The 22792-nt window shown below is 38.8% G+C and overlaps 1 protein-coding gene across 6 annotated transcripts in view; it reads left to right on the plus strand.

Annotated features, from left to right (window-relative positions):
* The window catches only part of il1rapl2 (interleukin 1 receptor accessory protein-like 2), a 528542-nt gene that overhangs the window by 107699 nt on the left and 398051 nt on the right, over window positions 1–22792 (plus strand). The window lies entirely within an intron of this gene.

A 22792-nucleotide genomic window follows, 5' to 3' on the forward strand; every position in this document is an offset into this window, starting at 1 on the left:
AACTTTGGTTTAAACGTTATGCTGGCTTTTATTTTAAAACAACACCTTTCATTTCAACACTGAGCCTTTGATGGAGATGTTTGTAAGATCCCCTGTATTGTCTTGTTCTGAAAAGGTCAAAAAAGCCAGAATCACTCCACAAATTTGCATTCTTGTAAACGAAGATCACACCAGTTCTTTTTAATTCCAACACATAACATCCACATTACGAGGTTTTAAGGTGATCATGTGTTAAATGAAACAGTCCAAATGAGCTCAAAAAGCTCTAAAACTTAAATTCCTCAACAAGTATCTTTATGCAACTACAACATGGTCTAACATGAACACGATCATATCTGGACACACATTTTATGCAAAACTTCATGTACATTAAAGATTTATAGCTCCCTTTATCTTGTTATGAGATAAGATCTGATCGAACTTTGATTGTTGTTTACTGCCAGTCATGACTTTACAAAATCTGTCACTTATGAAAGCAATGCCCTGAATTAGTTACTGGGCTGTATTAGCCACATGAAGCAGTGGCTGGTACATAACCTTCTGCACTTCAATGAAAGCAAAACAGAATGTATCTTGTTCAGCATGTCATATATAAACAGAGGAGGATTAGGGCCACTGACAAAAAAAAAAAAAAAAAGACATTAAAATGAAAAAAATAAATAAATAAAAGAAACGTCCAGAAATTTTTTTAGTACCATTTTTTTCTCCGGAAAAAATAAATAGAAAAAAAAGATGTTGAGTTTATCATTTATTTATTTATTTATTTATTTATTTTCAGTGGCCCTAATCCTCTTCCATATCTATATCTTTTGCAGTTGTAACAAATTGTGGCGCCCTGTGGCCTCCCGTTTTTAATTCACAAGTAAAACATCTTGGGGTTACTTTTGATTATGGCTTGAAATTTGATAAACTGATCAGTTCTGTTGTTACAACAAGCATATTTCATCTCTGTCTTTTGGCCAAAGTGATTTTTGTTTTAATTCTCAGGATCTTGAGAAGACAAATCAGGCATTTATTAGTTCAAGACTTATTTGTTGTAATGCGCTTCGTCTGCCTCAGCCAGTCTTCCCCTTTCTTGTCTTCAGCTTGTTCAGAATGCTGCTGCCTGATGTTGAACTAACACCTCCAGGTGTGAGCACATCTGTCACTTTATTGGCATCCAGTTTGTTTGAGACTTGGTTTTTAAACTTTTGTTGTTTGCGGGCCAAACGTTCTTCTGGTCAGCTTTTGCTTAAGTCCCATAGTCAGTATAGAAATATTAGGTTGACCATTCATTTGCTGTCCCTGGTCCCAGATTGTGGAACAAGCTGCCCCCACCCACCCACCCATCCCGACATTCACAGCACCACTGATCTCTGCCTTGTTAAGTCTAAGCTGAAGACTTAACATCTTGGGAATGGCTTTTAACATTGAGTAGCTGTGTTGCACCTTCCTCTGTATGTCTATGATTTTTTTTTAAATTATTATTTTAACTTGTTTTTATACTGTTTTTGACACTGCTGTAAAGCACTTAAGGTACCTTTTTTATTTATTTTTTCTTTGCGGGCTATAGAAATAAATATTGATTGATTGATTGATTGAGCTATGAAAAGTATTGTTTTTGCAACCTCAAAGTACCCAAGAATGGGCAAGAGTGTGAGTGTGTGGTTGACTATGAAGACAAGCAGTGTTTTGTTATTTTGTTTTGTTGTGTTTTGTTATTGTTATTTGTTATTATTTTGTTATGGTCCTGATGGTCTGTCACTCCTGAAGAATCTAATGTCGCTGTCTGGCTGTTATGGGGTAATGCATTCAGCTTTGTGTATGTTATTTTGACAGTAATGTTATTGTGGGAGGTATGAGCTGTATAGAAATGATTCACAATGAAGCTTTTGTTGTTTAGTGCTTTTAGCTGTCAATATTTTGATATTGTATGGTTGATAGAGGCATTGTCTTTTCCTCCTGCAGGGACTATGGAAATTAGCTCATAGCTAACTCTGGCAAAAATGCACAGTCACTGTCAAATAAATAAAAACAAAATAGATTAATAGATGAATTGAAATAACAAAAAAATAATTAAGTGGATTACAAACTGACTGACCAGTGCAACTGATGGAACTAACTTTGTTTGAGAGTTTTTGAGCCACAAGTACTCAGACCAGTCAGGTGTTATTTGGAGGTAATAGTCAGGGACAATCACTTCAAAAACACTACATCACTGAATTGTCTCACTACAGATGAGGCGACACTGGTTCCTGGATTCATCTTGATTTCCTGTGTCCTGCTGTAATGAGTGTTTGTAATAAACTAGGCTCTTAAGTTTCTGGAAATCTTGGTTTAATGATGTAAAATTATTAAAGTAATGTCAGTATTTTCATCCAAATCTCGGCAAGAAATGAACGGACTGTATCTCTTTACAAATCAAAGTTAAACCTTTAAAAAGAAAAAAAAAAACTGTACAAAGAGTAATTTAGAATGAGCAGATCAGAGTTACTATAAATCACATATCATTCGTCCCTGTTATCTGCCCTCTCTGCAAGACCGATCCCCCAAAATTTTCAAGTGTATTTGTGTATTTTGCTCTTGTTTTGTGTCTAATTTTGGAAACAAGCTGTAAGCGTCTCTGGCCTCTGCTGTTCTGAACTGTGAACTTCTCTTTACACATGATTTCATAGTTGATCCATGACAGATGCAATACACGGTTTCCAACATGTTTCCTCCATGGAGTGTGAAAACGAAGCAGACCATCCAGATAAAAACTCATTGTTGCTGCTTAGTAACAGCTCCGGACTGTCTCATTGAAAATGAACTTGTTTCTTTCAGTCTTAAACCTTGGACAGCCTCTCCCTGGGTTAACCTCTAATTACAATCACATTAGTGATATCAAAGTAATTTGATCAAGCTTTATGTACAATTAGATCAACCAAAGGAGGTTCAGAGGTGGAATTGATGTGATGTTCACAGGAAAGTGGCACAGTCATCACGGATTCTGCAGACAGGAAATGTTTTCACAAAATGTGCATGATTCGCGTTTTTAAATTCGACATATAGCTCATTTGCGTAAACTGGATCACTTTTGCCCAAAAGGACATTATTAAGGTTGAAATGACACCACTGCACAGCCTAGCATGGAGATGCTCATTACTCTGCAGCACTGATTTGGGTTCATTTTCGTGTGCTTTGTAAATACTATGATGTCATTTTTTGTGTGTCTTGTTTGCTCATATGCTCAGTGTATTTGCACATGATTAGGAAGCACAACAGCAATCGCAGTCCAAAAGCTGCACTGGTTTTGAATATTAGTTGTAACATGGATCCTAAAGACTACGCTCAGACTTCCTCCACCACCAAGCTCTGTAAGCTCTTTCTCTACTTCTACTCTCCAACTCCTGGAGCGTGTCCCTTCACTGACACCAGAGTGCTAGCAGCTGACTGAGTGGGACTGTGACATTGTGTTTTAAAAGATCACAGTGTAGAGATAAAACTTGAGGGCCACAGAGTGTCTTTTTTTTTTGTAGCTACGGGACTTCAAGCCATTGCTGATGCCAAACCACGCACAAGAAATAAGATTGTCGCTTGTAGGAGAATGTCCTCTGACAGGAGGTCAAAGATCAGGTCTACATGACAACAGTCGTAGAGCTGGCAGGGGATTGCTGATGTGTTCAGGACAGAGAAGAAGAAACTTATGTACTAACTGCAAGCCTTCCAACACCCACATGAGGTCTGTAAAGTTCATCAGGAAGCATGATTCTGGAAATGTTACCTGAGAGGAGAATTTAACTTCATTTTAAATCAGAGTGATGCAAAAAGTAGGTTAGAAAATGTGCATTTGTTATTTACTGAGAAAATCCAGCGAGGTTATGTTTGAGTTTAAAAGCGCTCCTCTTCCTCGGTTTGATCGTCGACTTTCTACCTTTCCTCTCTGCATATCTGTGTCTCTTTCACTTTATGTGCTAACTGAGTGGGAGAGCTGGTGGGAGTTTGGATTTGGAGTTTGTGTGGTGTTTGCCATGTTTGTGTGCATGCATGCTGGCAGACAGACCTGCATGTGTGAACAGTCTGCTCCATGCTGCATTCAACAGTGATTGTGGGTTTGTGTTAATTTGTGTGTGTGTGTGTGTGAGCTCCCCGCGTGGTTGGTGTATGCTCTCTATCGACACACTCTCCATCTGTGTGTGTGCGCGTGTGTGTGTGTGTGAAAGAGAGAGAAAGAGTGTGTGTATGTAGGACCAGTACACAGAGCAATTATGTGATCAGAGCAGAGCCAAGCGGACATTTATGTGGGCGACCGCTACAGTTGGTCAAAGATAGGATGTTAGATCTCTTCTCTTCATAGCTGCTTATACGTGTGTGAGTGTGTGTGTGCGTGTGTGTGTGTGTGTGTGTGTGTGTGTGTGTGTGTGTGTGTGCGTGTGTGTGTGTGTGTGTGTGTGTGTGTGTGCGTAACAGGACACCATATGGATGGGAACTACCATTTCCTATTGTCAGTTCCCCTGCTGTGCTTTGATGCAGCACTCACTGCAGCAAAACAGGGGACAAATTGTGATGAGATGTGAAACCAAGAGAACAGTGTGTGTGAATAATGAAGAAGTGCTCACCGCAGAAAAAAAAATCAATAAAAAGTGATACTACATCACATCCCTGTGGGGAAATAAGAGGTTACATATTCTGTGTATCATCAACTGTAAAGCTGCAGAGAAGTTTAAGAGACATTCCCCATACGAGGTGAAAAACTGGTGGTTTGGCTTTAAACAGATGCTTCATTGTGACAAATGCACATCACAAGATTGCTAAATGGGAAATGACATTTTAAAGCAAAATTATGAGGAAAACACAATGGCTTAAACCAGCCCACAGCTGTTTGAACCCACACTTTAACCCCTCTTGTCACGTGTTTGAATCGACAGGCTGCAAAAACTCAGACGACGTCTGTTATGCTAAGCTAGCTTGCAGGGATACCATGCCAAAGCAAAACATATTTAAGCCAATATTTTGATGGTCTATGAGATAATTCCTGTGAGGATGAATACTTCACAACTGTGAGGAATTCATATGTATCACATATATGACACAAGCTTGCTTTCAACTGCTGGTTTGAGCTGAAACCATTCTTAAATTTTATGAGTCTGTGAACTTTTCTTGTTAAAGAAACTAATTTCAAACTTCTTTTCTTTTCATTTTTTTAATTTATTTTTTTTCATATTAGTGCTGCATGATTTGATTAAACTGTTGGCTTAGATTGGACAACATTGCATCTATAACCAATAATATTGAGTCTATGTGTTATTGTCACAAATGAACATGCAGAGATAACAGAGATATGTGAACTTGTTGTTTCACAATTTACAACACAAATATTAAGTTAATATAGTTTAAAAACATTTTTAAAAAAAGGCTCAGTAATAATTTAAGTGAAGTACAGTGCTTGATTCAACATTTGTTTAAAATGCTGAGTTTTAGCAGCAATAAGTGTTATCAATGGGAATGTGAGCTCACATCTTTCATGCCCCTCATGTGTGAGTCAATGCTCTAATTTGGTCCTCCTTGGACACACCCTGCTTGTTCGTGCGAACCTTGATGCAGATATGCGTCATGTTACTGCGATCAGCAACAGATGGTTTTATGCTGAACACAGGGTTTAGAGGAGACCTAGGGAGGTACAGGGTAGTGACGTGTCAGTTGTGAACGATACGGCTCTTAGAGCCAGCTCTCTGAAGTGAACAACAGGAGTCAGCTCCTGATTGGGAGTCCTGTTTTTTTTTTTTTTTTTTTTTTTAAGTTTGTTTGTTTTTCCTTTTGTGAGCACATGAAAAGGAAGGAGGGAGATGGAAAAGATAGAAAAGGAACTTATGCTACACAGAGAAACAAGACAATAGAAAGATGAGAAAACGAGTTTTAGCAGGAAACGGTGAAATTCAGATGCACCTAGAGTCATATACACTTCACAGGTAGAGTTTGGAATTTTCCATTATTAATTTGAAATGTGACCAGTTTTTTTTGTTTGTTTGTTTTGTTTTGTTTTGTTTTGTTTTTCTTCTTGCTTTGTAAATTTTACTTTTTGAAATGATTCCTGTTACTTGGTAAATGGTTAAAGTTTATAAATAGTTACATAGAATCAGAAGTTACATGATTTTGACTGATCAAAGTGGTCTATTTTTATTTCACATTGTTGTAGCACTCCATGTTAAGTATGTTGAGTGTTTAAATAACGCTGAGTAAATAAACATTAAAATTAGGGCATTTATTTTTATTTATTTATTCATTTTTACATTATTATTTTATTTTACTCATTATTTTACATTATTTATTTAAAAAAAATAAAGGCAAAAAAAAAAAAAAATCTGAGGAGCCACCCAGAGGCCAAAAGAGTCAGTTTTTTGGGGGGAACTGAGCCAAAAGAACAGTTTTTTTTTTTTTTTACAAGAGTTGAAAGTCCCATCACTAGTCCAGGGAAGATGCCTTCTTCAGGGGGTAAGGATGTGGACTCAACACTCCTCCGAGGAAAAGTCTATCAACTACTCAAGTATTTCTGTCCATGTAGTGTAATGCTTTCTCTTATTAAATGTAAAATAGGTCCATTGGTGAATTGTCTTCTTCCTGCTCATAACACATCCATATCCTCAATCTTATGAAATAGCAGCCCTTTGTGCAGATACATAACTGCATGTTTTCAAACAGTGCTTGCAGTTAGATTGAATGTGCAGCACTATTCAATATCCTATGTTGTTTTTTTTTTTTTTTTATGGGTAGGACATGGTGCGTCAGGAGCATCAGTTGACTCATACAGGACAAACTAAACTAATGTTTGCATTGAATAAGGACAAGGGGAGCATTATTCATTTGATTAACTTCTAACAGTTGTTGCCAAGAGATAAAAGTGCAAACCAAAAGTAATTCTCATTTCATTCCTTTAAAGAGCCCCTTCCTTTGTTTGGGCTTTTTGTTGTCAGTCCCACTTTCCCTCTCCCACAATGCATGTGAGCATTTTACAGTAGAATAATAAATAAATGATTCTGGTTAAAATATTTCAGCACTTTTCTCAGACCCCTCAGCCATGTGCCTGGTCCTTGATTTAATTCACGGACTTCCCTGAAAGTCTGCTTGTTAAAATCTGCTACAGCAAAAGTTTTGGTTAAAGTTAAGTTTTATAATTTCTGTCATAACAGCCCTGAGTTTTCCAACGAGCTCACAGGTCTGTAGACGTAAAGAGTCTCTCCACACAGAGCAGACTCTCAGCTCTTCTTATCATACTGCAGTCACACTAAATAAGTGAAAAAGGTAAGAATGAACAATATCTAATTTACATGAAATACACTTTTTTAATATAATGACTCTTCTTTATTCAGAGCACTTTATATTCAGGGTCCCAGTGATTAGCATAAAGAGTGCAGAGAGGGCTCTATTAGTAATGCAGGGTTGGTTTTACTGAGTCTAACTCTACATGAACCCTTTGTCACTGACTGTGTTCAGGTGTTACAGAAGATGTACGGTGTATTTAAAGAATCCCTCAGGTGGGCGTTTGACCACAGAGTTGTTAATGATAGGGAAAGGTTAGAGACTCCTGGAGAAATGGTTTGAGGGTTTAGAAGAACAGCACAGGGGACATGGAGCCCGGTTAAAAGAGAAAGACACTTAATACCGTAGCTCACCTTATAGGCTGCTGCAATCATGTTGACAGTCAACAAAAAAGAAACAATATTTTTCAGCATGTGAACAGGCATTTGATACAAGAAATTAACTTCTTAAGATAATAAATGCTTTAACTTACAGGGATATATATTTTTAACACTCAATTTTCATTGATTTAGTTACAATATGCTGCAGTGGGTAAGTTCATGAAGCTCACTCTTGCTGCGGTGTCAACAGTCAGGCAAGTTGAATCAGAGGGAAAAGCTTTTCCTCACCTTGGGTTGATAACTTTAGGCTGTACCCAAAGTATAAACTTGTTGACCGACATCCCAAAATGACATTCCTCCATACTGACTGAAATATATTGGATGTGTCTGTAGTGCATCTGCGTTCAATTACGGCAAACGGATCAAGTAGATTCATTCAAATCAATGTGTCAACTCACACTGGATCCGTTCTGTAGCAGAACGTCTGTGTGGCTGTGTCGCAGAGCTGTGACACAAATTCAGCGTGAGGAAGATTGAGCAAACAGGAAGTCGTGACCGGAAACTACCCAAAATCACCCAGTGACTTTCAAAATAAAATAGACCATTTTAAAATCAGTTGGTATTTATCTTGACTGCAACAACCAACAGAAATAATGAGCAGAGCCAGACCTGGAGTCAACAGGTTTGAGGTTTTATAGCCCAACATGACTGAAGAGACACTTGTCAATGGAGCGGGAAGCACGGGAACTTCTGGTCTGTGACTTCAGTCGTCTGTCAGTCGCGCTGTTTGTAGGACTGAACAAGCAGCTGGTGAAACTTGACAAACACAGTCGAGACGTAGGGCAATGGAGTTAAGCTGTATCTTGTGTATTTCAGGCATAAGTGTCTTGATCAGACTTGACGATGGGGTCAGAAGCTAAGACATCTGGAAAGAGTTTGGAGCACAGTGTTACCTTGACTTGCAAGTGTCCTAACTTTTTCAAGATACTGTCTCTTGGCCACTTTTTTTGCTTTGAGTTGAGAGCTAAAATTCAAGTTATGAGCCAGTTTCAGCAATGGCACAGAGAAAGCCACAGTGAACGCCACATCATCCTCCCAGCATTCCCCTGCTTTAACTCATTCACTTTAAAGGGATAGTTCAGTTTTTTTTAGCTCTATGTGACCACTAAGGACATTAGATACAGTAGAAAGTTGTCTCCTCTCGCTCAGTAAGACACAAACTTTAATTGATGGTGACGAGGAAATAGACGCTAACAGGGACAGACGGTACCAAATTCAAAGGCTATTTTCTCTGCCTACAAGAACTAAAATCAAAAAGTAATACCACAGTTTAAGAGTACGCTACATAAAATATTTTTTAAGTGCATTAAGTCTTCGGAAATATAAACATTTATCTGGACCTAACTAACTGGTCATTTATCCTTCCCCCCAGCGCTAGTGTGCTCCGTCCCCCCTCCTCCTTTCAGCTGCAGGGAATGTAAACAAGCTGTGCTACGCTGGTTGTAGCCTCGTGTAAGTTTGATCACGAGGCTTGTTGTTGTTGTTGTTGCTGTTACAGGACACTCCAGAATTCAGAAGAGCAGGGAAATCTGTGTGATGAGTTATACAGACGGCTTGAGAGCCAGCAGTGTCCTCAGACAAATCCTGAAGAGTGTCTGTAACCAAGTTCCACTCATGACAGCAGTAACACTCAGCATCTGTGGGCATTGAGTCACAGCTCAGACATTTACACCACTGAGTATTTCCGACTCTATCTTGATGTCCAGAGTACAAACAAAAGAATTACGACACTTGATCAAACTTACACGAGGCTACAACCAGCGTAGCATAGCTTGTTTACATTCCCTGCAGCTGAAAGGAGGAGGGGGGATGGAGCGCACTAGCGCTGCACGGAAGGACACATGACCAGTTAGTTAGGTCCAGATAAATGTTTATATTTTTGAAAACTTAATGCACTTAAAAAATATTTTATGTAGCGCACTCTTAAACTGTCGTTTTACTCTTTGATTTTAGTTCTTGTAGGCAGAGAAAATAGCCTTTGAATTTGGTACGGTCTCTCCCTGTTAGCGTCTATTTCCTCGTCACCAGCAATTACAGTCTGTGTCTTACTGAGGGAGAGGAGACACCTTTCTACTGTATCTAATGTCCTTTGTGGTCACATAGAGCTCATACAACCCCACTTAAAAAAACCTGAACTATCCCTTTAAGCGGCTAGCTCGCTGTAGAAGCTCAGTTGTTCTGGTTGTTCTTGCATTTATTTTGCAAAACTTTCAGACTTTGTTTAAAAGAAACAACCAGAAAATGCTGAAACTGGGCTTGAATAGGTGCTATTTCATGACAAAACACCTGTGGATGAAAGAGAGGAAAGTGCGGCGAAGGGTAAAATTCAGCAAATAAGACTCAGCTGTTCAGTTCAGCTTTTCCCCTCCACCTCCATCAGCATCTTCAACTCTGATATCCAGGGTTATACTTAATAAAAAACAGTTTAGTGCGGTACATTCTTTTGTCTTCATACAATATTTGTTTTTTATAAGTCCAGTTTTCTTTTTTGTAACATGTATCAAAACTAAACGTATCAACATACCAAAAAAGAAAAAAAAAGTTTTGGAGGGTCCGGATGGGTTAATGGCATTTCAATTCGTTCCAATGGGAAAAGTTGATTTGACATAGGAGTTGTTTGAGTTACTCTTAAGTCGAGACACCACTGTAGTTGCTGTTTTGTGATGAAGGAGTCACTTGATAAAGGAACACCTTCTGGATGCTTCCCCTTTAGATGCATCCTCAGGTGCCTCCACCCAGGAGGAGTCCTCTTTGAAGACCCAGAGCTCAGTGCATGGATTTTATTTCCTACTTGGCTTCAGGAGGAGCGCCTCAGAATCTCCCTGGAGGAGCATGGAAACATTGCTGGGGAGACGGATGTTGATCAGGCTGCAGATTTCAACCTGGTCCTGAATAAGCGGATAAAAATAAGTGGATGGATTGACGGATGGTGGCTGTGAGAAACAGATTTCTGACATACACTGAACTTAGACTCTGGGGGACTGCTCAGGCACAGATACTATAACAACATTCCCACTCTCTCTTCCCTCTTCCTGACTCGATCCACTCCAGTAAAGGTTCAAAAGACCCAAAAATCTTTTTAAGAAAAAAAAAAAAAATACATGGATGAAAAACTTCTTCAGGCACATTGTATTGTACAGAAAAATCACAATGAAGAAGAAACGTTCACACACAAGCAGAACTGTGACTTAGATTAGCCCATTTCACTGGAGGTGCTAATGAGTCTGACAGTTTCTACACAGGCATCACAAGGCTGGAAATAATCACACACACACACACACACACACACACACACACACACACACACACAAAGCTGCAGTCTCTAACAACACCACGCTGTAATGCAGGAGGTCAGATTCAGGTTCATACATCCATCTCACTTCGTCATCTCTCCGTCAATCTCTCCATCACTTCTTGTCGTTTCAGTCAAGGCCGGATTTTCATGCAGGCACCGCTCCAGACAGAACGAACAGATTAATAAAGAAAGGTAGAGAGGAGGAACGGGAGATAACATAAACTCTTATCTAAATCCTTGCAGACCTGATGCAGCAAAAAAAGAGAAACAATTTAAACAGAAAGCAAGTAAAGGTTGTTCATTGTATCTTTACATCTTGTGATGTCTTTGTTTCCTATCCTATATGTTTGGATCTTCTGTGTTAGAGAAATATACACAGAAACTGTTAAGCTCCAAACTGAAACTCCAGATGTGTGGCGTAAAACAAAGGCATTATGTTTTTAACGACACATCTGCTGGAGATTATTATTCACCGCTTCAAGCCAAATCATATCACCTCTGCTACATATTCTTCTTACTCTTGTTTCTGTCCCACTTTCTTTGTTTTTACACTTCTTAAACACCTCCACATGATCCGCTCATACAGGCAGCGTGTTTTCTGACGCAGCTTAAACTGAGATCAGGGAGAGATTAGACGACAGCGTGATCTAATCTCTGATTAACTCCTCGCATGCAAAGCAGAGCAGCAGAGATAACAGATTGTTTAAGAGTTTAGAAGTGTGTGTGTGTGTGTCTCATTAGCATTGTGCTGTGTATAGTGATGGATCTCTGTATCACTGTGTTCTCTTGGTGTCAAGCAGGAAAAAAAATCATCTATACATAATTTTATTTTCACACACATCTGCACGTGGAAACTTTTAAAACAGCAGATTCTTTAACTTTTTTATTATGCAAACATATTTTTACATCAGAACTGTGAGGTTCCATAAAATGGTCATTCCTCCTTAAAAAATAATGTATTTGTCTGGAAAATAAAGCAGCATTTTCATTCAGAGCTGAAAAATAAAAACCCGAAGCAGCAAAGCAGACAAAAACACGCCGTACAGTCGACCCAGCATGACCTGAGAGGTTGCTTGAGGAGAGATAAGAATTTCTTTTCCGTTCCTCCTGATGCTTAAAGTGCTGAGGGCAAGAAGGCAAATTACTTATTCACCGTTGTTGCGAATGGAAAAGTGACAGAGAACAAGAGAAATAGAGCAGCTGTTGAGAGATATTCAACATTTATGAGCTCTTATTGTAGTACAGCAGCCTGTGAGACAGACAGTTTTGTTTTGCACGGGCTGCTGAGTGGCTCAGGTAAGTGATGTAACCTCATGGTAGAATTGCAACAATAAGTTACATAATAGAGGATATTTCCTGCTCTGTTTTCAGTGTGTTCAGTGTTGAAAAGAGAGAATAAAAGCCTCTGTTTACTATAAACACAGAAGTATAAAGGTTTACTAAATCCTTTTTCCTCAAATACTCTCTGTTAAAGAAAAAGTCTCTTCACATCAGCCTGATTGCTCTCTAACAGCAGACATGAACAATGGTTGCACATTTTATACCTGATCTGTCAGTAAGAGCTGCACATTGGCAGAATGCAGTCACTAAATCTGTGTTTTCCTCATGTGGAACACTACAAAAAAGCTGGTCCACATTGATGACCAGCCTTCAGAGGGTTTTGAAGTTTGCAGTCTTACATGGCTTCCTTTGTTTTGTTTTTTTTTTAAATGTAATTTAACATTTTATCATTTTCTTTTTTTTTGATGCTCTTAATCTATTTCTTGCCCCCTTTGATCTATTTTATCAGTCTTATTTTCTTCTTCATTTATTTGTTCATTGTTTTAGATTTGTTTATCCATTTATTGATTTCCTATCCATTTTTTTATTGCTTCAGTCTATTCCTTTGCACAAATTGTTGGTCCTTTGCCTTATATTTTGGTCTTTGAATCGTCTACTAAATCATTTTTAATGGTGCCGTATAAAGAAATGTTATTATTATTATTACTATAGGGGCAACAAGGTTCAGGACTGAAGCCTGAGAACCCAAGGATACACAGAAACTACCGTCCTCTATGAAATAATCATCTGACATGTCCCAGTCGTTTGATAATACATGAGGAGCTTTTCAGCAGGAAACTGAGCCGCAGTGCTGTGGTTTCTTGTTTTGACCTTTTTCTTTTGGTCTCAGCTCAGGAGTCTCTGGCTGGGTCTTGACCAGGATCAGACAATAATGATGGCTGTTGTCCTGACCCAGAGCCCTGCATCATAAGATGATGGTGTTTTATTTCCTGAGGGAGGAGTGAGAGAAAGTAGCATTCAAGAGAGAACATGACTGAGAGAACATCTCTTTGTGTTTCTCCTCAGGCGAACAGTTATTGATACTCTACCTTACCCCATATATAGTCTTAAAAAAACCTCTCATAAATAGATGCATATACACCCACTGGTCATGTTATTTTATATACACTTTGCCAGTATTGGGATGGACCCTTTTTGCTAGAACTCCCTTTACTTTCAGTGGCATAGATTCAACAAGGTACTGGAAACATTCCTCAGAGAGTTTGGTCCATATTGACATGATAGCATCACATAGTTGCTGCAGATTTGTCGGCTGAACATCCATGATGAAAATCTCCCGTTCCACCACATCCCAAAGGTGCTCTATTGGATTGAGGTCTGGGGACTGTGGAGGACATTTGAGTACAGTGAACTTATTGTCATGTTGAAGAAACCAGTCTGAGATGATTCCAGCTTTATGACATGGAGCGTTATCCTGCTGGAAGTAGCCATCAGAAGATGGGTACACTGTGCTCATAAAGGGATGGACATGGTCAGCAACAATACTCAGGTAGGCTGTGGACTTTAAACCATGCTCAGTTGGTACTAAGGGGCCCAAAGTGAGCCAAGAAAATATCCACCACACCATTACACCAGCAGCAGCAGGATGGATCCATGCTTTCATGTTGTTGACGCCAAATTCTGACCCTACCATCTGAATGTGGAGCAGAAATCCAGACTCATCAGACCAGACAACGTTTTTCCAATCTTCTATTGTCCAGTTTTGGTGTTGCTGTGTGAATTGTAGCCTCAGTTTCCTGTTCTTAGCTGACAGGAGGGTCACCAGGTGTGGTCTTCTGCTGCTGTAGCCCATCTGCCTCAAGGTTGGACGTGTTGTGTGTTCAGAGATGCTCTTCTGCAGACCTCGGTTGTAACCAGTGGTTATTTGAGTTACTGTTGTCTTTCTATCAGCTCCAACCAGTCTGTCCATTCTCCTCTGACCTCTGGCATCAACAAGGCATTTTGGCTCACAGAACTGCTGCTCACTGGATATTTTTTCTCTTTGGGACCATTCTCTGTAAACCCTAGAGATGGTTGTTGGTTAAAATCCCAGTAGACCAGCAGTTTCTGAAATACTCAGACCACCAACCAAGCAATGTTCAAAGTCTCCAAAATCACCTTGCTTTTCCGTTCTGATACTCAGTTTGAACTTCAGCAGGTCAAATTCACAATGTTGACATGTCCGAATACTTTGACTTTCTGCCCTGTGATTGGCTGATTGGATATTTATGTTAACAAGCAGTTGAATGGGTGAACCTGCTTAGGTGTAGTTTTCCAGTCCAGCTGATCCTGGTTGTTTTCTCCTTAATGAACAAACTGGACTTCACACCATGCCTCTGCAGCACTGCAAAAACTGAAATCTTATCAAGTGTTTTTGTCTTATTTTCAGTAGAAAATTCCTTTTTAGACTCAATATGAGCCAAATTCACATAACCAATCCAGAAAAATGTCTTGTTTAAAATTATTTAAGGACAAAAATGAGGTCTGAATTGCTCGTAACCAGTTAAAAAATCTGCCAATGGAACAAGAGAAAAGTTACTTGTATTAAGACATTGTTCTAGTCTCAGATAATTTTCAAGCAATTTTTTCTTGTTCCATTGGCAGATTTTTGTACTGGTTACAAGTGATTCAAACCTCATTTTTGTACTCTGATAACTTGAAACAAGACATTTTTCTGGATTGATAAGTTGAAAGTGGCTCATATCGGGTATAATAAGACAATTTTTACTTAAAAAAAAGACAAAAACACTTGATAAGATTTTAGTTTTTTGCAGTGTGTTGAGCCTGAACCCTGGAGATGACCAGCTAACATGCACCCTCTCAGTGTGAGCACACAAGTGATGATTCTGAGAACTACAGAAAACACGCTGAGACTCTTACAACATGGAGAAGAAAACATTTCACCCTGTGTGAACCCCTCTGTGTGTGTCTGTTTGTGTCAGTGATAACTTCAGTATAAAAGTATTTTCCTGTGTACACAGCGCTCCTGGCTCACATCTCTCCCGAGCATGACTAATTAAAACAAGTGGCTTTGTCATGTAAAGACGTCCACTTGACTTTTCTCCTCTCTGCATTCAGCTACAGCGCTCCTGTGTTTTCTCTTCACACACCAATTACAATAGACTGTGTCTCTGTCTGTCCCTCCTCCTCCCTCCCTCTTACTGCTGACCTTTCGTTGCCCCTCTTAAACTAAAGATAACTGGCTGTTTCTGACATTGCTGTGTGTGTGTGTCTGTGTGTAAGAGACAGAGACAGAGAGAGGATAAAGAGGGACACAGAGCGTGCATCAGCTTTCTCTTATAAAAATACTACATTCAGTCTCATCCTCAGCGGCATTTGCATAAACCAGCTTACGTACATTCATAAATAGTGGGTTTGTGTTTGTAGCAGTTGATATCAAAGCGTTCACATTGGTGGATTAATGTTCGCTTTGTTGGGAAGTAATCTGATAAATGCTTTGGTGATATATAAATAAAAAAATCAATTGACCATTTGATTCTACAGCACTGCAAAACAAATCTGTAAATGAGGATCCTGTTCTCTGAAAGATGCTGATGAATTAATTATTATAAGCAGTGATGCCGGTAACGTACAATTTAGTAATGTGTTTCTCTGTTTCAACCACTTCTCCGTGACATGTAATCGTACATGTTACTTTTTTCCAAACCAGTGATCGGATTGAAGTTACCTACCCAAGTCACTGTGCATTACTATTCCTTTCATTTTTCCTATGAATAAAAAACATCTGCTTTTTTCTTGCATCTTGGGGAGTGACAGCCAGCGACACAAACCTAAACAACAGAGGGGTGAGAAGAGATAGGTGTGGTTTCTAGCTGAAAATAAGGTCATTGTCTTGAGTTTGTGTCAACTAAAGATGACAATATTACGGTTGGCTGTACACTCTGTGCTCTCACACTGTAAAAAACTAAAATCGTAATAAGTGCTTTTGTCTTGTTTTAAGTAAAAATGGTCTTATTATTCTTAGATGAGCCATATTCAACTGGTCAGTCCATGAAAAAAATCTTTTTCATTTATTTATATATTTTTTAAGGACAAAAGTAAGGTCTAAATTGCTTGTAGCAAGTAAAAAAAAAAAAAAAAAAACTGCCCATGGAATTAAATAAATTGCATGAAAATTTGTGTAAAACTAGAAAAATGTCTTAACACAAGTAATTTTTCTCTTGATCCATTGGCAAGTTTTTCTTCAACTTGTCACTTAAATAACTTGAAATAAAACTTTTTTTTTTTTTAACTGGTCAGATGAATGTAGCTCAAAAATAAGACAAAACACTTGATCAGATTTCCCTTTTTAAAGTGCAGTTTGCTCAAGATCCATTACTGAAACATTGAGGAATCAATCAGAGAGAAATCAGCGCACTGCGGCCATCAACACTTAGAAGTTGTTTGACTTTTACCTGGGGAAAGGTGAGTCCTGTCTTTCACTGTAACTCCCTCTATTCCAAGAGAAAAACCCTCTGTTCAGCACAAATCCATCCACTGAGGAGCAGTGCAATGTAACGACAAACAGGGGCGTGCCCTGACTTTTTAGACTGGGGTGCCTCGAGCAGGGTGCTGAGGGTTGTGAGCCCACACTCCAGAAACAATTATTTTTGCTTATTGTATTACAAACACAGGATCAACAGACGACAGCTTTAACAAAAATAAATGGAACGAATTAAAACCAAACAAGACCAAAACAGAGTGTTTTAAAAAACTAAATTTCAATCTAAAATTCAACTGAGCAGTGCTGTAGTGCACCAAAAATTGTACTTTAAAAGCTTTCTTGAGTTTTATTTTGAAATTCAAAATGTATAAAATGAAAAAAATGCAGCTGCAGGTGTTGTCGGCTGCGGCTCAATGCAACTAATAAATTAACTTGTAAGCTAACTTTGTTACTTTTAAAACCAATAAATCAGTCAAGTAACAAAGTTACTTTTTAAAGGGGTAATCAGTAATCAAATTACTTTTTAGGACACTGAGTAATAATAATATTTATTTGTTTCCTGGTAATGCTGTGATAAAATCAGAGTCCATTTTATGTTTGAGCTTTTAATGATGAAGAATTTCTCTGTTCTTCAAAGATTATCTAATATAATTAAAACATTCCCAGCCATTGACAACACATCTTTATAAACCAGAACAACACAACACTAACACATTTTCTCCTCCCTTTCCACCAGGGCTGAAGGGTCTATATTAGTCTCGTGTCTGCTCCTCCTGGACAAGGACATCAGTTTTCTCTCAGGAAAAGCTTTCGTAGAAGAGCCTCTTCAGACTCTTGTGTATCTCAGTGAGAACATGCGAGAGTAGAAAGCTGGTTTGATTGGTCAAGACTGATTCCAGTCCCATCCGCCCTTGAGAATGGATTTCTTCCAAATCCCAGCTTGATTTCAGCTGCACCACAGTAACACCAAAAAGATGAGCTCTGTGAATAATTTAATAGTGCTCTTATGTTGCTGGTGCTGGTGAGAGGAATAATTTCAGGGCTCTGACAAATGTTTGTATGTGGCTCACTTGTTGAGAGTCAGATGGGGATCGATCCCTCTCTTGTGTCTGTTTGGGCCTTCAGAATTCATTGTGGCGTGTTTTCTGAAATTGTGTACATGCTGCTGCTTCAATTTCATTTTATTTTTTGGTTGTATGAAAGCCAACATGGATACATCCATATGCCCAAAGTTTATAAATGTATATACGATTGATTGAGGTAATAAAAGGGAAGTAGTATGTTGAATAGGGGTTATTTTTAACAGAGTCCCTGTGTTTCCACCACATACAGCCTATTACGAGGGGGACAATGTATGTATGGTTAATGTATGGTTAACAGGTAGTTGCAGGATATAGAGCCCCAGCAAGGTGTGACAAGACCCCAACACTAAGCCACATTGTTTCCCTATAAGATACAAACAGAAACGAACGGTTTTACCTCACCTTGCATTTTCTTTTTGCACTGCACTTATTTTGTCAACAAACCAATGTAGCTCAGTATATTGGATGCTTGTTGTCCTGTGCACCAGAAAATAACACTCCAGGCATCAGCTTATTTTTACAACTTTACTCAAAGCACACTCAGTGAGGAAAAGTTCAACTTGTTGAACACTCATTCTCTGCCAACCAATCACATTTAAAAAAAGAGGCAGGACTTCAGGTACTAACTAAATTTATAAGACTTCTCTGTCACTTCTGTGAGGCTGTTTTTTTACGATGGAATTTCAAACTTTTAATTTTTAACTCTCGCTGCTGTTGTTGATGCTGTTGCACAGCAACCCCACAATGTTTACACCCGTGTTTAGCCTGTAGCGCTGAAGCTAGGCCAGCTCATCGACCAATCAGCTGGAGATTCCTGCAGAGCTCTGGATATTTCAGAAGCACAGGGATGCAGAGGAGGCAAAAACTGTGAGCAAAGAGATATGGAGCAACAAGAAAGAGGCATGTCTTTCCTCTCATTACGGGTAACATGAGATCTTGTGAACAGGACAGATGAACAAACAGGGCAAGCCAGGAGTCAGACGAAGTTTGAGAAATGTAGTATGGTGCAAATGACAGAAACCTTGCTGACCCATACCATCACTGTCAGCTGAAACAATGCTAGCTAACATCAGCACTTTTATAAATACTTGTGTTTTTTTTTATTTTTTTAAACTTATTTCAGTGTTACAGATTTAATAAAGTATTTATTTCTTATTTATTTGTTCTTTTTTTTATTAAAAAATCTCTCTCATATTTAAGGGGAGCTATGAAAACCAAATTTCTCCCATGGGTGAATAAAGTATGTCTGTATCTGAACTCTTGTACACACAGTTTGACAATGGTACAATCTTGAGTAGTTAAGGTTTGACACAGTTTTTATTGGATCATTTAATCAATTCACCACCATAACTTTTTCTTCTTTTCCTATGTTGGTCTGTTATCCCTCTTTTGCTAACACTACATCGATTTCCCCCCCTGTTTAGCTGTATTTTATCTGTTTAAACCAGACAAACAAATTACTTAAAATATTTATGTATCGGTATGAATGTAAGAGTACATTTCATTCTAGTAGGGTTTTAGGTAACCTTGCAGAGCAGATGGACCTGCCTGATTCAGTTTTTGAAATCCTGCAGATCCATCTTGCCAGGCTCCAATGACCAACAATTCACTTGGCTAAATTCTTAACGGCCCAATCAGGGAAGAGCTGCGGGTGCAGCAAAAGTGACAAGCAGACGTGACATCAGCAGACTTTCGTTGTCAGCGTTCCTTTGATTCTTAAGTTAACTTTTGCATGGTTCATTTTGTGTTTCATTTCTTATATGTGCAATAAATACATACATTTTTCTTTTAAAAGGCTGTTGGCCTCAGGTAAATAAGGTTCCTTGTTTAGTTCCTGGCTTTGGACTTAGTGTATGATCCACTGTGCTCATCAGCTGTCAGCTTGTCGTCTTATCGTTGTGGATTTCTTCCTCTTTCTCCTCTCGTGCTGTTCCTCTTCTTCCATTTCTGTTCCTTCTCTCCCTCCCTCTCCTGCGCCCTATGTCTCCATCTCTTTGTCGTGCTCCAAGGTCATATTAAAGATTCATCCCTTCTCTGGTTCTGCAGTCAAATATTGATAAAGGCTGGCACCCCTTTGACTCTGAACACCCACACATACTCATACACACATGCACAGGCGCACACGTGCACACTCACACAGAACCTTTAACGCCTGTACACCTGGAGTCCATACAAACAGTTTTATGACTGTAGTCCAAACAGAAGCAGGAGGAGTCACACTGTAAAAACACTGTGTTAGATTTTAACAGGATGGATGGATACCAACATTTAGGGAGTGCAGAGTTGTTTCTATAAATTCTTAATTCCACATTATGTTTGAGCTGAAGCTGTTTTAATACCAATTGTACAGAGATTTATCATGTGGATGAACAAATGAGTGAAGCTAGTTTGGGGCTGAGCTCAGCTGGCGTGTGTGTGTGTGTGTGTTTGAGTGAAGTGAAGTTGCATTGAGACTCAGGCTGTGATAGACAGATTGAATTATTACTTTTCATGTTTACTCTCCCTGCTTTTCCACAGGGTGTTTCTGTTTTTTAAGTTCAGACTTTTCACTTTCAGGGTTGTACTTCACAGACTTAAAGCTGACAACATTTTTGTCAAATCTTCACTAATTGTTGAATTATCCTCACTTCCCCTGGTTTACTAAACCTCCACAGTAGCCTCGTCTCTCAGCTCTGCTGCTGGCTCATCTCACTGTGTGTTTTTCTGAGGATGTGGACGAGCTGAGACTCCAGACAGAGAGCAGAGGTGAGCATACATCGTGATAATGACATTCACCAAAACGTAAAAGAGATCTTTGGTTTTCAATAATTCATCTTCAGTTAAACACAGGGATTCAGTTTTATCCCGACCTTTGCTCTTACGTCATTTACAGCTCTTTTAAAGTGCTCGTTCCATCTTCTTTAAATGAGGAGGTATATTCATATAACCATAATAACTAATGTGTAGGAACTCTTTCGTCTCATAAAGATGATTCAGAGTCCACCTTGTAAACACCAGCTTTCTCCTTTTTTAGCACAAACTTTTACCTCAGCAGTGGGGCTGTTTTTACAAATGCTCTGTAGAAACTCAGAAGTTACATCACAAACTTTGTATTTTTACAACAAAACACAAGATAAACAAACTAGTGATCAATATTACTGGTTAAATCCCAATCCATATCTCGAACAAGAGGTGCAATAAGACATACAAACCAAAAAAGACCAATTTAATATGCAGAAAGCCAGAAATTAGCATTTTTGTTCGAATTACAATGAAAAGCATTTTTGAAGATAAAGCTAGTAACTTAGAACATACATGTACATTTACTACTTACTTTGGTGAGGGAGATATGACTTTAAGTAGTCCAAATTGATTAATGCAACACTTTAGTCCTACTTTAATGTTATACTCCCTTTCAGCAGACTGTCTGCTTCAATTTGGTGTTAGTTGTAGGTTTGTACAATAATTTGTTTCCTGACAGTGTTGAAAATTATGATGAACCAGTACATATTTCATATTCCAGATCTTAGTATCCAGAATATTGCCAGGATATGGATTGTACTTTTACATCTGTCAGAAATTATGGTGACCTCGCCTTGTATTGTTTTGCAAAGCAATCTGACCATTTATCGTGGAGTTATACATATGATGAAAACAGCCCTATCTAACAATGATAAAGAATCCTCTTAAAAAGTCCTGGATCCAGACGGCGATCCAGATCACCTCCAAAATGTAATCACTTCTTCCTTATCCCATTTTGAACATTTCCTGAAAATTTCATCCACATCCTCTCATTATTTTTTGAGTTATGTTGTTCACAGACAAACAGACAGACTCTCCCAAAAACATGACCTCCTTGGTGGAGGAAATAAGTGTGAAAATCCAACACATGTCCATCTGTCTATTATCCTTAGTACCAATTGCACTCAGAGTAGCAGAGGGCTGAGCGTATCCCAGTCATAATTGGGTAGGAGGCAGGGAACACCCAGGACAACGAAAGCAAAATGCATCAGCACATTAAAGTTGGAAACTTAAGTTGTCAAAATATCAGACAGCTTTTCAGACTCAGGGGATGAATCAGAAAAATTTCATGCCATTTTTTTTTGTAAGGTATTCTCTGAAGATTTGTATTTCAGGTTCATTGGTAGTCACTTTTACACAGTCTGTTCCAGTTGGATCCCAGCTGCTCCTGTTAAATACCGAAGTGTCCTTGAGGAAGACACTGAACTCTAAATTGCCTGCTATTGTTTGGTGGTGTTGCCTCTTTTTGTGCCGTGCATAGTCACAAACCTGTATTATTACAAGCTATCTGAATACAGGGACAGTGTGGCTCCTGATGCACACGTTCCTGCCTCTGTGAACAGTTCAGACCATTTGTTATATTGCAGTAAAGAGAATGCTAGTGTTGATATCATAAGCTGCACCAGTTGGCCTATTAGATAGACATAGCAACCTCAGAAATGATAAATGCTGAACACACAGAGTGTTCTGTTAGGACCAAGTTTGCATTACACTCATCCAAGTCAGTCACTTTTACCCGATCGATCGAGCTACATCGACTATTTCAACTTGAGCCATCTGAGTCTCCTGAGTCGTCTTCTTGAAGTGGTCACACTGTCCAGCCACCAGAGGGCCACAAACTAGCTTTCCAATGCATTACAGAAGTTACCAAAGCCAAGATAAATGTTACAGTTGTGCAAAGAATGGCATCCAAAGTGAAACTATGCCAAATCAACATGCAGAGCACCAATCCGAATCAAAGCCAAAAGAAGATTCAGAATATCAATATTTGTCTTATACAGTAAACTTTTTCAGGTTAGATTTTTTTTTGGTCTTTCTTTTCTACAAGCAGCTGTTTATTAAATATACTTTAAAGATTTAAAGCAGATTGTGAGTAGTGATGTATTTTGCTTGTAGTGTCTTTGTTGGGTCAGCACTGAGTCATTTTCTTGGTTTTTGACTTTAAACACAGATTTTTTTTTTGTGCTCAGACCCTGGAGAAGTTATCTGTCATCAG

Source organism: Halichoeres trimaculatus, unplaced genomic scaffold (genome assembly GCF_033239565.1).
Source record: "Halichoeres trimaculatus isolate MK-OKI-2021-1 unplaced genomic scaffold, fHalTri1.1 fHalTri1_scaffold_7, whole genome shotgun sequence".
Classification (NCBI taxonomy): domain Eukaryota; kingdom Metazoa; phylum Chordata; class Actinopteri; order Labriformes; family Labridae; genus Halichoeres; species Halichoeres trimaculatus.